This window comes from Podarcis vaucheri (assembly GCF_965113315.1).
Source record: "Podarcis vaucheri genome assembly, chromosome: 3".
Lineage (NCBI taxonomy): Eukaryota > Metazoa > Chordata > Lepidosauria > Squamata > Lacertidae > Podarcis > Podarcis vaucheri.
Genome location: NC_138761.1, coordinates 122414453 through 122429049, shown reverse-complemented (window position 1 = coordinate 122429049; position 14597 = coordinate 122414453). Strand labels below are relative to the sequence as shown.

Below are 14597 nucleotides of genomic sequence, written 5' to 3'. Positions count from 1 at the left end.
AGTTTATAAACCTACCTGTCTACGAACTGACCTGCAAACATAACCTATTGGGGCATGAAAGCCTGAGTGTCAGCTGCACTGTTGGGGCACACAGGCAAAGAGAGAGAATATTATAATCTGTAAATTTAAGACCATCACAACTGATGCCTCTTGTATAGGTATTGGGGGGGGGGGAGTAGCAGGGCTTAGCTGAAAAAAATTCCGTCCATTTTTCAGTCTATAAATGCAAGGGGAGAGAGGTAACATGTTCACTGAGCAATCAGGCAGCTGCACTCTGAAGAAGTAGTATGTCTCAAGAAGTATGTCTCAAACAACTCTGTCTCCTGGACCTTACTATTGAGAAGATGCTCCTGGACAAAGCTAAGACCATTCACAACTTAATGACTTGCAACAGAAATATGAAAGGGCAATCAAGCTTCCTCTGGAGTTTTTCTTTTTTATACTTTGCACCCTGTTCACATGAGCTCTTACTTCAGGTATTTTTCCAGCACTAACACATACTTCAACTCCTGCTCTGTTCTCATAGATAAAAGGGGGAGCACAGGTACCTTTACTTCTCAGCTGTGATCTGTGTTCACTTCTTCCTGATCCTTGGAAAGAATTATGAGTGGCAATTCTAGAGGATGACTTGAAGGGATGGGGAGCTCAGTACACAGGACCTTGTCATGTTGGCACTGAACTTTGCCTTATGTGTGGAAACAGTGTTGGTTAAATTCAAAATACCATATTTTTTGCTCTATAAGACGCACCAGACCATAAGACGTACCTAGTTTTTGGAGGAGGAAAACAAGGGGGGAAATATTCTGAATCTCATAAGCCAGAACAGCAAGAGGGATCGCTGCGCAGTGAAAGCAGCAATCCCTTTTACTATTCTGGCTTCTGGGATAGCTGTGCAGCCTGCATTCGCTCCATAAGACGCACACACATTTCCCCTTACTTTTTAGGAGGGAAAAAGTGAGTCTTATAGAGCAAAAAATACAGTACTCAGTGCCTAGAGACAGTCACATCGTGCATCCATAGCAGTGAAGAAGGAATGACCACCGGGAGGAGCGCAGAGAGAAGAAACGCCATAGCGCATCTGCAGGAGCACAACCAGACACCAGCTGCAAAAAACCCATGTCTCTCCTGTATCGGTCTCTACAGCCACAGCAGGCGCTGCAACCTTCCAACAGTTTGACTCCACCCCCAAAGGCACAATCCTCCATTTTCTCCCAAGAGAGAAAGGTGCCATCACAATAATACTATTTGACTATTGCTCACATTCTTGAATATTCTCAGGCAATAAAGAAGCATGACGCTGGCCCCTGTGATGGTTCACATCTATTCTCTACCTTCCCTGGCCTGAAAACTAAAGATATTTAAGATGAAGCTAAAACAAAACAAACCCCCTGCTTCTAGCATCTAGGAATGTGAAATATTTTTCCAGGCCTGCTTGAACCTTGATTTTAAAACTTGGGAAACCTTTTCCTGAAGATCTCAGTCCTTTGGCAGCACGAGTATTATTTCTAGCACTCCTGAGAACGTATTAGCCAGGCTGTCCAAGAGAGTCTCACAACTCAAGCTTCCCTTCCCATCGAAGCTGCTGCTCAGATTCTCAGCTGCCAGTTTGGTTTGATGGTCAGGCATTCCCAGCTCTTAGATTCTTGCTTCCTTTTTAGGCAGATTGGCCCTTAGATCCACTAAGAAAGCCAAACTATTTCCCCCCAGACAGACTCTTCCATATGCTATCCCTTCCTGAAGTGTGTATCACTGGAAACAATCAAAATGCAAATGTCATTCCTTAGTCCATTAATCAAAATATAACATGGATCTTGGCCAGCCTGGAAGAGCTGAAGTTTAGCTTCCTTTTTCAGAGCGCAGCAACCCCCGAGTCATCCACGACTGGACCTAATGGTCCAGGGGTTCCTTTACCTTCACCTTTACCAATTCAAAATATCATTGAATGTCAAAAGAAACGTCTTTGGTCAAATATTTGCACATGCAGAGAATATCTAGAAAGTATTTAACAGCAAAGTTGGCATGTATACGTTTAAGCTCCATGTGTTGGGAGAAAAAGTACAGTGGTGCCCCGCAAGACGAATGCCTCGCAAGACGGAAAACTCGCTAGACGAAAGGGTTTTCCGTTTTGGAGGTGCTTCGCAAAACGAATCTCCTATGGGCTCGCTTCACAAGACGAAAATGTCTTGCGAGTTCCTGCGGGGTTTTTTTCCTCCCCCCCCCTTTTTCTAAGCCCCTAAGCCGCTTATCAGCTGATCTGATAAGCTGATAAGCCGCTAAAAGCCGCTAAAAGCCGCTAAAAGCCGCTAATAGCGCTAATTCTCTAATCCATCAATGGGCTTGCTTCGCGAGACAAAAAAACCGCTAGACGAAGAGAATCACAGAACGGATTCTTTTCGTCTTGCGAGGCACCACTGTATTATGTTTTAATTCATCTATAGCTATAAGTTTCTGCAATGTAAGTTTTTGAATGTAAGTTTTTGAATGTTAAAGTTCTGGACATTGGTTTAATTTCTGAAGAAGGGTGTCAGTCGTATATATGATTTAAGCTTCTTGGCTGTTATTTCACTATTACTTCCACTTTCAGGAACAACAAAAACGAGGGGTTTGTTGCAGGCTACAAAATGGAACTGATTGGGTTCTTTTGGTCCGCACAACAGGGTGAGCTCCCATTGCTCTGTCCCAGCTTCTGCCAACCTAGCAGTTCAAAAGCACACCAGTGCAAGTAGATAAATAGGTACTGCTGTGGCAGGAAGGGAAATGGCGTTTCCGTTCACTCTGGTTTCCATCATGGTGTCCTGTTGTGCCAGAAGCAGTTTTGTCATGCTGGCTACATGACCTGGAAAGCTGTGTGTAGACAAGCGCCGGCTCTCTCGGCCTGAAAGCGAGATGAGCGCCACAAGCCCATAGTCACCTTTGACTGGACTTAACCGTCCAGGGGTCCTTTACCTTTTTTACCTTTAGTCTATTGTGTGATATGTTATACAGGGTCAGTGAAAAGACTATGGGATGGAAAACCATGAATGGAAAGCCAGGTGAATTACCTAATGATCAGGATTTTTTAAGCAGGTCAAGGAAAAGGAATGAGAGACTTTTAAAATCAAACTGCTCCTTCATTGTTCTGTATTTGGTCTGAATAACTTTCTGCAATATCAGGAATTTTTACATCATCTCAGACTGGTAGTATTCTGTCACATTAGTTTTATATTACTACCATGTTCAGCAGTTTAGTATTAATGTGATATAGAAGTGAAATTACATGCACACTTTCATATTGCTATATTGAAATCAAGTACTCATATGACACTAATACGATGCAAACCTAATAAAACCGACAGTTGCAAGCGGAAAGACATTTTTATGTCGTGTTAAGCATCAGGATGCATAATACCTTTCTCTAGACCACTTTCGACTATTCTTGGGAGCAAAGATAAGGATATTTTGCTGTGTGTTTTCCATGTACAGTGGTGCCTCGCAAGATGAAAAGAATCCGTTCTGTGATTCTCTTCGTCTAGCGGTTTTTTCATCTTGCGAAGCAAGCCCATTGACGGATTAGCGGATTAGCACTATTAGCGGCTTTTAGCGGCTTATCAACTTATCGGATCAGCGAGTTTTCCGTCTTGCAAGGCATTCGTCTTGCGGGGCACCAATGTATTAACTGTCACATGCTTATCCAAGCATTGGCTTACAGTCTCATCTTCTAACTTCCAAACAACTGTATTTCCCTCCCTTTCCAGAGCTCAGGACTCAGCCTTCTGTATCTCAATTAAGTCATGCCTTGCAGCTCCTATGAGAAATTTCTACTTTCACCTTCTCCTGCAGCTTTGCTTTCTTTCCTTCTTTCAAGCAGAGAAGAAGCACTCCAACAATCTTTTCAAGTTAGCAGTGTTCACAGTGGATTCTAAAACACAGCCATTTCCCTACACATACAATGGAGTCTCTCCTTCACTAGAAACCTCCCATGGTGACCAACGTTAGCCAATCACATGAGAACAACTAGAGAAGTCTCTAGAATTCAGTTACCAACCAGTAAAATGTAAACACCTAAGTACAGTGGTACCTCGGGTTACATGCACTTCAGGTTAAATGCGCTTCAGGTTACACACTCCGCTAACCCAGAAATAGTGCTTCAGGTTAAGAACTTTGCTTCAGGATAAGAACAGAAATCGGGCTCCAGCGGTGTGGCGGCATCAGGAGGCCCCATTAGCTAAAATGGTGCTTCAGGTTAAGAACAGTTTCGGGTTAAGAACGGACCTCCGGAACGAATTAAGTACTTAAACTGAGGTACCACTGTAATGCGTACTTAACAAGGGTGGCGCTGTGGGTTAAACCACAGAGCCTAGGACTTGCCGATCAGAAGGTCGGTGGTTCGAATCCCCGCGACGGGGTGAGCTCCCGTTGCTCGGTCCCTGCTCCTGCCAACCTAGCAGTTTGAAAGCACGTCAAAGTGCAAGTAGATAAATAGGTACACAGCTATTTTGCTTCACATAAAATGGCGGGAAGGTAAACGTCGTTTCCGTGTGCTGCTCTGGTTCGCCAGAAGCGGCTTAGTCATGCTGGCCACATGACATGGAAGCTGTATGCCAGCTCCCTCGGCCAATAAAGCGAGATGAGCGCCGCAACCCCAGAGTCGGTCACAACTGGACCTGATGGTCAGGGGTCCCTTTACCTTTACCTAATGCTTATTTGCATTTACATTTTCAGTGAATTAAATTACTATGCTTAACACAGATGGCCCTGGAAGATATGGCCAGTAGACTGCATGCACTTTCATGGATCCTAATTTATACAGGCCTGATGGCTAACCAATTCACTTTCACTTTTGAACTGCTAGGATGGCAGGAGCAGGGACCGAGCAACGGGAGCTACCACGTCGCAGGTGGCATTTCCCACAATGCCATGGTCTGGTTTCTCCTGCTACTGCACTGGTGCTTCTGTCGCCTTTTGTGGAGGAAATGTTCTTCTAACCACCTTGGGAAGTATTACCTTTGCTCCCTATGTGCCCCATTTCACTACTGACGCACGGATTCCTTTTTAGACACTGTTGTTTACCTCGGGCAAAGGGAAGCCCCAGTTTGCCTGGGAAGAGATTTCTTCCACTGCCGTTTCTGAAGAAAAGAGCTTATTGTCATGGAGTGAGAGGAGAAACGGAACCAAACAGGCACTTCAAGACCTTCAGTGGGAAACGTGAATGAAATTGGTCACTTAAATTAAAGGGGCGGTGTCAAGAAAAAAGGCTGGTGTAAGTGATTGATCTGAATCAAGTTTCCCGTTGATCATTTCTTTATATATTTTCTTAAAATGGTGCAGATTTTACCATTAAGCTGCATATTCTATTGTTGTTTTGTTCTAATAACTAGCCTTGCTTCTTACACTTGTCTGATTGAATGTATTTTATGGGTTTTCCATTTTTTAAACCTATAGTGGGAATGTGTTTAAAATATTCTCTTGCAGGGAATAGTATGACCTGCAGCCAGAAAGGTTTGTGAGGCTTACACACACACACACACACACACACACACACACACACACTGGTTTTAAGTCTGTTTTTTTAATATATTTTTTAAAAAAATTAATTAATTTATCTATGGTAATTGATTGTTAATTTGCTAGTTTAAGAAACGGTTCCTTGCACATTTCGGAAGGAAAGGAAGGAAAGAGTTGCCAGATGAAAAACACAGCAATGTGTTCATCTCAGATTCATTTTCGGAATTGAATGGCACGTTTCCCACCTTTAAAGTACACGCCACACTTTCGTGAATCAGGAGGTAAAAATTCAATGGCATGGGTGGCTGCTTAAATACAAGTATGTAAGAGCTGTAACCTCTTGCTCAAAAACCCTGACTGCATACTGGGTATAAAAGCAAGTCTTTTCGCAGTAGCTTTCAGCATGTCTCTGCCATTCTGTCTGCTTTAACTCTATGCATCCTTCTGGCTCTCCTGTAGCAATCTAGGACTACATTTGCACCCGAAGAAGCGCATCCCTTTGTTTAATCAAACTCTCAAATACCAACAATACAAGTTAAGGCGAGTTCAGCATAAAAGTAAGTGAGTGGACATATAGGGCTATGCCATTAAAAAAATGCTCTTTAGGTTTGCCTTTTTATTTTATTTTTTATTTTGGGTGCAATATTATTATTATTACTTGCACAATTTGTATTTAGGAACATTACTGCTTTAAGAGAGAAAATTTTAAACCCTCAGAAATTACTCTCAGTCTAACGAGTTCTTTTCCACTGACTACAGACATCATTAGGGGATGCCTATAGCCTGGGGCTGTGCATGAACTTTTTCTTCTAACTGTACACTTTATGTATAATTTAGCTTCCTTGCCTAAATTATTCAAGCAAATAGTGAGTGAAAATAATGGAGTTCACTGAAACCTTCCAGAGTATTAGAATAAAACAGTTTTTTACGTTGATTTGAATTTTTAAGCTTTTTAATCATGGGTTTCAAATGGAATATGAATGTTTTCAGCTCTTCATGGCTTGTCCCCCTGTGCCTTCTCCCTCTTTCTTCCCCCCGCCCTCCCCGGAAAAAGAAAATAAGGCAGGAAACTGTCTTTAACAGTTTATACTGTCAATTAATAAACACTGCCGGGGTAGAAAGCTACCTAAGGTAGAAATGTTAACAGCTGAGGGGCAGAAACTGTAGATACATTGTGCGTGGGGATTTCCTCTCAATATCATTGGGTGCCCTCCACTTAAAGCATATGATAGGTCAGCCTCGTAAAAAGGCCCACAAAAGTTACTAGCCTAGCCTCTAGTTTGCTAAAGTGTAGGAAAATGGTTGTTTGTACCTACATGACAAGATGGATGCCAGGATGGAAATTTACTATAGTTTGACCTTTTGATACTGCAGGCTGTGTTAGGCATGATGAGCGCGTGATCGCCTCATGCAAGGAAGGTGATTGGTTCTTATTGTATGGCTTGATAATGGGGTGATCCCCATATATGGTGTTTGTCTTGCATAATGGTTGATACACTGTTGTACTGTTCTTAATAAAAATGTTGGGCTGCAGCTCCAGAGGGGCCTTTTTTCTCTCTCTCTCCTGAAGCTGTTAGACCCTTTACAAAAAAGCATCCTGGTGTGAGACTGATTTATTTTGTGACGAGCAGGCCCTCGTCAATACTGCCCTCGTCATTTGGTGCCCCGTGTGACTACCCTTGGACTCTACGTTGTTCCTCATCGTTCAGCGCTCGCCACGCGTCTTTCATCCGCTTCGGATCCCGGTGAGCGCTCCCTTTCCTTTGGACTTCGACTGATTTCGGACTTCGCGTCGCTGCGGCCCTCTCAGCGTCCACCACGCCCGGCCAGGGCTTCAGGTACCACTCATCCTCTCCTAGGATCCCGGTGGGTGCTCCCTTTTTTCGCTCCTTTTCATCCTTTGTGGATCCCTGTGATTTTTTTTTCTTCCACTACTCTTGCTATCATGGGGCAGTCTCTTTCAGCGCCACAAAAGAAGTTTTTTGATGAACTTAAATTTCTCCTGGCCAATAACAACCTTGTTGTCCTGGATGCTGATCTTAAGGCACTTATACAAGCTCTGGACACTCATTGCCCCTGGTATCCTCAGGATGGCACTTTGGATTTAAAAGACTGGGAAAAAATAGGACATTTTTTCCACAACCATTCTCAAATTGATGTAAAAATTTTGAATGCCTGGTGTAAAGTCTACAAAGCTATGTCGAGTTTAACTCCTGCAAATATCCTCCTGGCTGCCACATCGCCTGTTCCACCTCTCTTCCTGGCTCCTCCTTCGTCTTTGTCTCCCACGTTGCCTTCTTCGACTCCTCCGGTCTATGTACCTTCTGCAACGCTGACTCATTCCCCTTCGGCTCCTCCTGTCCCACCGCTACCTCCACCACCTTCTTCGCTTTCTGCACAGCCCTCTACCACTCCTTTTCAAGAATCTCTCCGTGCCGCTGCTCCGCTGCTGCCTTTTGATTCTGCCACCCCAAATCTTTTTCCTGTGATTGTTCCTGGCGCCCCGGGGGGAGGCCCAGCCCGGCACGAGCAGTTTGATTTGAGATTCATAAAAGAACTTTACTCTTCTGTTCGGGACAATGGCCTACATTCTCCATACACTCTTGGATTGTTTGGCACTCTGTTTCAACAGAATCTGATACCAGAAGATATTAAATTGTTGACACGTACTGTTATGCAACCTCATCAAATGATTTTGTTTGTACAAGCCTGGCACTGGGCTTGCCAACGTCGCGTCGACGGCATTCGTAATAATCTCAACAATGCTGCTCAGGCCGCCCATCAAGCCGCGATTGCTGCTGCCGGCGCTGCCGCTGCTCCCCTAGCTCCAGTTATGTTAACTCATTCAGATGTTCTCAATGGCTTAACTGGCGAAGGCAATTTTTTTACCATCGCCCAGCAGCTAGCCCTTGATCCCATGTATTGGGAAGCCACTACTGCTGCTGCTCAGGAGGCCCTGTCCGCCGTGCCTGATGAAAAGACCAAGCGTGATGGCCGTTGGGGCAGCGTCCGACAAGGCCCTGCAGAGCCCTATGGACAATTTGTCGATCGTTTGTATAACACCCTCAAGCGGCAAGTTCAGGACGTGGCAGCCCAAGAAGTGATCGTCCGCCAGCTCGCGTTTGATAATGCAAATGAGGACTGTAAGCAAGCGCTGCGCCCTTTGATGACAACACCAAATATTGCCATTGCGGACATGCTTAAAGCCTGCCAATCAGTGGGCACTGAAACACACAAGGCTCGTCTTTTAGCCGCTGCTCTATCCTCTACAGTATCCCAGAATCCTGCCAAGGACAAAACTTGTTTTGGTTGCGGAAAAATGGGACATTTTCGTGCGCAGTGCAGATCCACCACGCAGCAACGTCGCCCTAGCACAAAGTGCCCTATTTGTAAGAAGGGTTTCCACTGGGCCAACCAGTGCCGCTCCGCCGCGCCTCAACAAAATCATCAACAACAACAAAATCAGCAGCATCAACAAAACCAGCAGACAGGAATTGGATAAAGAGTCACTTGGACCTGCCCACCTCCACTCTGTCTCCACGGTTTTCTGCTCTAACAACCGTGAACAACCATCTCCGCAGATGTATGGTGGACAGGATCCCTTCTCTTTCCATGGCACAGTTACATTTAATGCGTTGTTTTGCTGTTATGGGAAAACCCCATACTTTAAAAACTGACAACGGTCCTGCATATATTTCTCAGGCCTTTTCTGATTTTTGTTCTTTGTGGGACATAAGGTTGACTCATGGTATTCCATTCAATTCTACAGGACAAGCAATCGTCGAGCGTGCCCACTTGACTTTTAAGACCCTTCTCAACAAGCAATTGGGAGGCCGCTCGGCTACTGCTTCTGAAATACCTAATATTGTGCATCAAGTGTTGTTTACCTTAAATCATCTGTTGTACCCTCACAATAAGAATTTTACCCCTGCTGAACTTCATTTCAGGAAGGAAGAAGTATTGCAACGCCCTTTAGTGTCTTACAGGTTGCTTCCAGATCCACAGTGGAAGGGTCCAACTTCCTTGATTTCCTGGGGTCGCGGATTCGCTGCCATTGACGTGGACGGAGAAACACGATGGGTTCCAGCTCGGTGCGTTCGACCTTGGCGCTCTTCTGTTGCCTCGTCCTCGCCCAAGGAGACACCAACACCTTGAAACCGTATTTTACACTGTCTGCCAGTGATGACCTCCCACCTGACTTCAATCCACATCGCAGCTGGAGACATCGCCATATTGATGCGCCCTGGACAGAGTCACCTTCCGCAGCTGTTCCAGTGTTTCCTGGCACGTTGAAAGGTCATCTTCGTCCCTACCGCATTGGCCCTCCTTACCCCTGGGAAGTCACCATGACTACCAATCATCCCTCTGTGGACATTGTGAAGCACCGCTTTCGTCGTGCTGCTCTTTTGCAGAAGACCCAGAGACCTGAACTTTATCATCAGATTTGGACCAACAATACGTATGTTAGGGACATAAATCATTTTGCTTCTATACTTAATCTTTCCGAATGTTGGGTGTGTATGCATATTCCTCCTCAATCAAAAAGATCTGGCATATTATTGCATGGTATTCCTGTAAATGCTTCATATAAGATTAGTAATAATATGAAAGATAATCGTACTAGTTCACCCCCTGTGTTTTTGTCACTTGTAGAAATGGCATCTTATTGTTTTCTTTTCAACCATAATAGTAGTAAGTTTTTAGGTCATTATCCATATTGCAATTGGACCTATGAGTATGTTAATGGATCTTCTTGTTTTCTTAATGTTACCACTATGAGTGGTAGGCCAAAAGTTTTAGTTAATAATGTCACGACCAACATGACTTATGAACAACAGGCTATGTGTAGAGATTTTTATGTTTGGTTTGATTGGATGAAGAAAAGCAGCAAATCTACATGTTTGCTTCAATCTGATTTATGGTTATTTTGTGGTACTAGAGCCTACAAAGATATCCCCTTTGCCTTTTCTGGAACGTGCACTTTAGGAATAGTCATACCCTTGGTCTATAAATTGGACAAGCTCCCAGCGGTTCGTTTGCGTAACAAAAGGGAAGTGCGATCACCTATCTCTCGATATACAGGGACAGCCGTCTCTAGATCTCTCCTGCCCTCTTTAGGTGCAGGCATGAATTACCGTGATTTGCACAAATTGGCTAATTGGACTGAAGCCTTGTTTAATTCTACTATCTTGGCTTTAAAATTAATTAACAAAGAAATGTCAGAAATGAGAGATGTGACTCTTGAAAATCGTTATGCTTTAGATGTAATCCTTGCTTCCAAAGGTGGAGTTTGTGCTTTAATTCATTCCCATTGTTGTATGTATGTATCTGATCAATCGGCCAATATTTCTGCTACTATTGATTATATGGAACAAATGATAACCCACAATCCTTTGAATCCTCCCGAAGGTTTTGATCCATGGGAATGGTTGTCTTCCTGGTTGCCTAATAGAGTATGGTTAAGAAAAATTTTACTAATTGTAATTTTGCTTGTTGCAGGATTCATTGTGTTGTGCTGCTGCATTCAATGCCTACCCTCTTTGTTTGCTCAATGTAGTACATGGTGGTATCGTCCAAGACCTACTACTGGAGTCACAAGAGGAATTTATATTGCAAGATATCAGCGTTTAGGAAATGAAACAAATGATTCTGATTAGGTTTTGTTAAATTTTGTTTTTTACTTTTCATAAAACAAATAAGAAAAGAGGGCATGTAGGAAAATGGTTGTTTGTACCTACATGACAAGATGGATGCCAGGATGGAAATTTACTATAGTTTGACCTTTTGATACTGCAGGCTGTGTTAGGCATGATGAGCGCGTGATCGCCTCATGCAAGGAAGGTGATTGGTTCTTATTGTATGGCTTGATAATGGGGTGATCCCCATATATGGTGTTTGTCTTGCATAATGGTTGATACACTGTTGTACTGTTCTTAATAAAAATGTTGGGCTGCAGCTCCAGAGGGGCCTTTTTTCTCTCTCTCTCCTGAAGCTGTTAGACCCTTTACAAAAAAGCATCCTGGTGTGAGACTGATTTATTTTGTGACGAGCAGGCCCTCATCAATACTGCCCTCGTCACTAAAGGACTAGTAGTTTGTGTATCCAAGGTGCCTGTTCCCTGCAGCCAGCCAGCAACTTTAAAAATCGCCTTTCCTCCAGTGGACTAGCTTGGTTTCCATGCCGGTCACAAAGGAAGAGGCTTCTTTCCACCACTGGCAGTGGGCTTGTTTCTGGTAACCTGCACCTATTGCAGCTGTTGAGTCATTAAATCCAAAGCTGTGGTCGCTCTTTCCTGGCACTTGGTGTTTGCGTGTTGAGTCCCACAATGCCACCCCCCAAAAAATTCACACTTCAAACATCAATTTTTGTTTAAGGTTTTTGGCATAATTTTGGCCACAACTTTATTCAAAATACAAAAAATGTGAGTGGTTGCTTAGGCATTGGTTATGACTATCTGTCCTTGCCCTCAGGGACAGAGCTGGCCTTCCGGACACCAATGGAAGCCAGCGTGGGAAACAAGTATTGGGTGAGAAAATGAAGCTGGGTATCAGTCCCTCACTTCTCACCCTCATGTTCCGGTGGGGCTTGCACGGCCCAAGTCCGATGCCAGGGACAAGGACGAAAAGAATGGCAAGCCCCCAGATTCCTTTAACGGAATTCCCTTTCCGCACCATTTTGAGGGGATGGCACTTACCCCTCCAAGAACCAATTTTAACCAATGCCTAACCGCCAACCTTACAAGTTGTGACGATTTGCTACGCAGTAGGCAAAAACCAAATGGCATCAGCCAGATGGCAAAATTCCTACCAGGCCCCCGCTCCAAGGCAGACGACCCCATGACAGGCATAGCAAGGTCAAGCGATCAAGAACCCCCCCCCCCATTAAAGGGAGGGAGGGCGGGTAATCCGATGTAAAATGGCCAAGAGGACGCCCAACGTTGGGCGTCCTGTATTTAAAGACTCTGACCCCTCCTCCAAATTGGCAACAATCAAAACTCCCCAGCAACCCAATTTAATCACTTAAAGGCTTGGGTTCCTCCCAAAATCTGCCCAGTAACAGCAGGGTGGCTTGTTCCCCCAACCGCAACACGTACTCTCTTCTATGGAGAACACGCTTTGTTTTTGTTTTTTTAGTGTACAGAAAGCATAGCACCTACTAACATGTTGCAAAGGATCCTAATTCTTTAAAGTAGTGCAGATGTTGTACTACCAAACATTTCCTTCTCTCTGGAGGAAATTGCATTTTCCCAGTGATAAACCATAATATTTTGCTTTGGGGGAAATGCTCCTATTTCAATTGAGCCACGTGGATTTGAAATCTGATTGCTTGTGCACATATTATTAATGCTAACACTGATTAATATGTCTACTATGTCACTGGCGTTGCATCAGGGTCTCTGGGTGCATTCATAAAGAATGTGTTAACTGATCAACCACCATCTTCAGATTAATGAAACCTGAGGACACTTGAAATGTTTTTAACATTAGGCTGAACAGCTTGCGACGTGCAAATTTGCTGAAATTCCTTACTACAGATCTTAGGATAATAGAAAAATTTGAACCAAGTCAGGCGTAGTTACACTCCTGCTGTTACCTAATCTCATGATTTGGTAATGTCTTGATCTGTTTTCTGTGTGGTTTCTCCTCTGTCGCTGTCTCTCCCTCATTAATATATGTCTTTTTTAAATAAAAAAAATAACCTATGTATCTTGCCATAGTAGAGGCTCAGGGGGAAAAGGGCTTTGAAGTTGTGCAAAGTGGGCAATTGCAGTTCCTTCATCTGCAAGAAGATCTGATGAAAGAAGATTAAAGCAGAGAGGGAAATGTCTCTTCAGAGAGGTAGAGTTGTGTTCCTTGTAAACATGCAAAAAGTAGTCATCATCATCATCATCCATCCATCCACTATGCAAAGCTGACTGTATTTCTTAGGATTTGAGTTTCTACACAGAATTGCTGCATAACTCCAAATCATTGTGATAAATGATCTGATCCACCGGACTAGGAATGTTGGAGATGGAAAGATATTGTGATGGTGCTTAATACCCAAGGTGATACAGTAAGTGATAAACATTAGCCCCACAATGGAGAGCTTTGAAGTAAACTTTAAAAAAAAAATCAGATAGAGAACAGTCTGGTATGTGTATTTGTCTCATTGAAATGAACAGGTTGTAAGAGCCTGGCAAGATGTTTAAACCCTGATTATTTCAAAGGAATATAGGCGTCCAAAACTTCCCCTGAATTGTGCATACGTATCGACTGAAATGTTTTGGTGGAGTTGGTTTTGTTTTAATTTGGCAATCACCACAAAGACACAAAATTCAGATTCACAAAATTCAGCCGCAGGATTTGGGGTTATTGCTCATAACTGGTCGCCACTGGGGATTAGCAACCCAGCTTCATACAGTCAGACTCTCAGAAATGTATGCACTCCAAAATTCCACTGAAGGTTAGAAAGAGCAAGAGTTTAATGTGAAGTCTTGATAGGAGCTTAGATAGAAAAGAGTCAATCTTTGTGGTCCATGAGGCAGAGATGAGAAATTCCTCATGTGTATCCATGCTTACTGTTAGTACCTGACCCAATGCTTCATTATTTCACCAGAAGTCTGAATTAGCTGGCATAACCTTTGGATCAAGTCCTTTATAACTTATGCAGTACAGACTTCCATACGATTCTAGATCTATTTAGTGGACCATAACACTATTTGTGCAACCTTAGGAATCTTCAGAGGTTCCATTCCAATAATCATCTAGAAGTTTGAATATTTATCTGCTGCCTGTCTATCCAAACATGTCCATAACTTTTTTTCTAAAACCTTCTTTTGGAGAATGGGGGATTTGCCTGAAATATTTTCACTAGGTTACCGGGAGAAGAAACAGAGAGAACACCAAAGACTTATGAGTTTCTAAAACGGCTGCTTCAGAGTTAGTTATTTCTATTACAATAATATTAATAATTGCTTTCCCCAAGTGATATTCTGAATCTGTTCATTACCAATCGGGCATGGTCAAACAATCTTCATAAGAAGCCACAACACTTATACAAGTTTTAAAATTGAACTGTTTAGGTATGCCCCCAATATATTTTTCTGTGAATTTGTGAACACATCTAAGTAA

The 14597-nt window shown here is 43.3% G+C and overlaps 1 long non-coding RNA gene across 1 annotated transcript; it reads left to right on the top strand.

The window, feature by feature from the left end:
* Positions 1 to 9141: 9141 nt before the first annotated feature.
* LOC309529846 lies at positions 9142 to 11501 on the top strand. The gene is made up of 2 exons (XR_014218506.1): positions 9142 to 10101; positions 10175 to 11501. It is a non-coding gene; the product is annotated as an uncharacterized lncRNA (long non-coding RNA).
* Positions 11502 to 14597: the final 3096 nt, after the last annotated feature.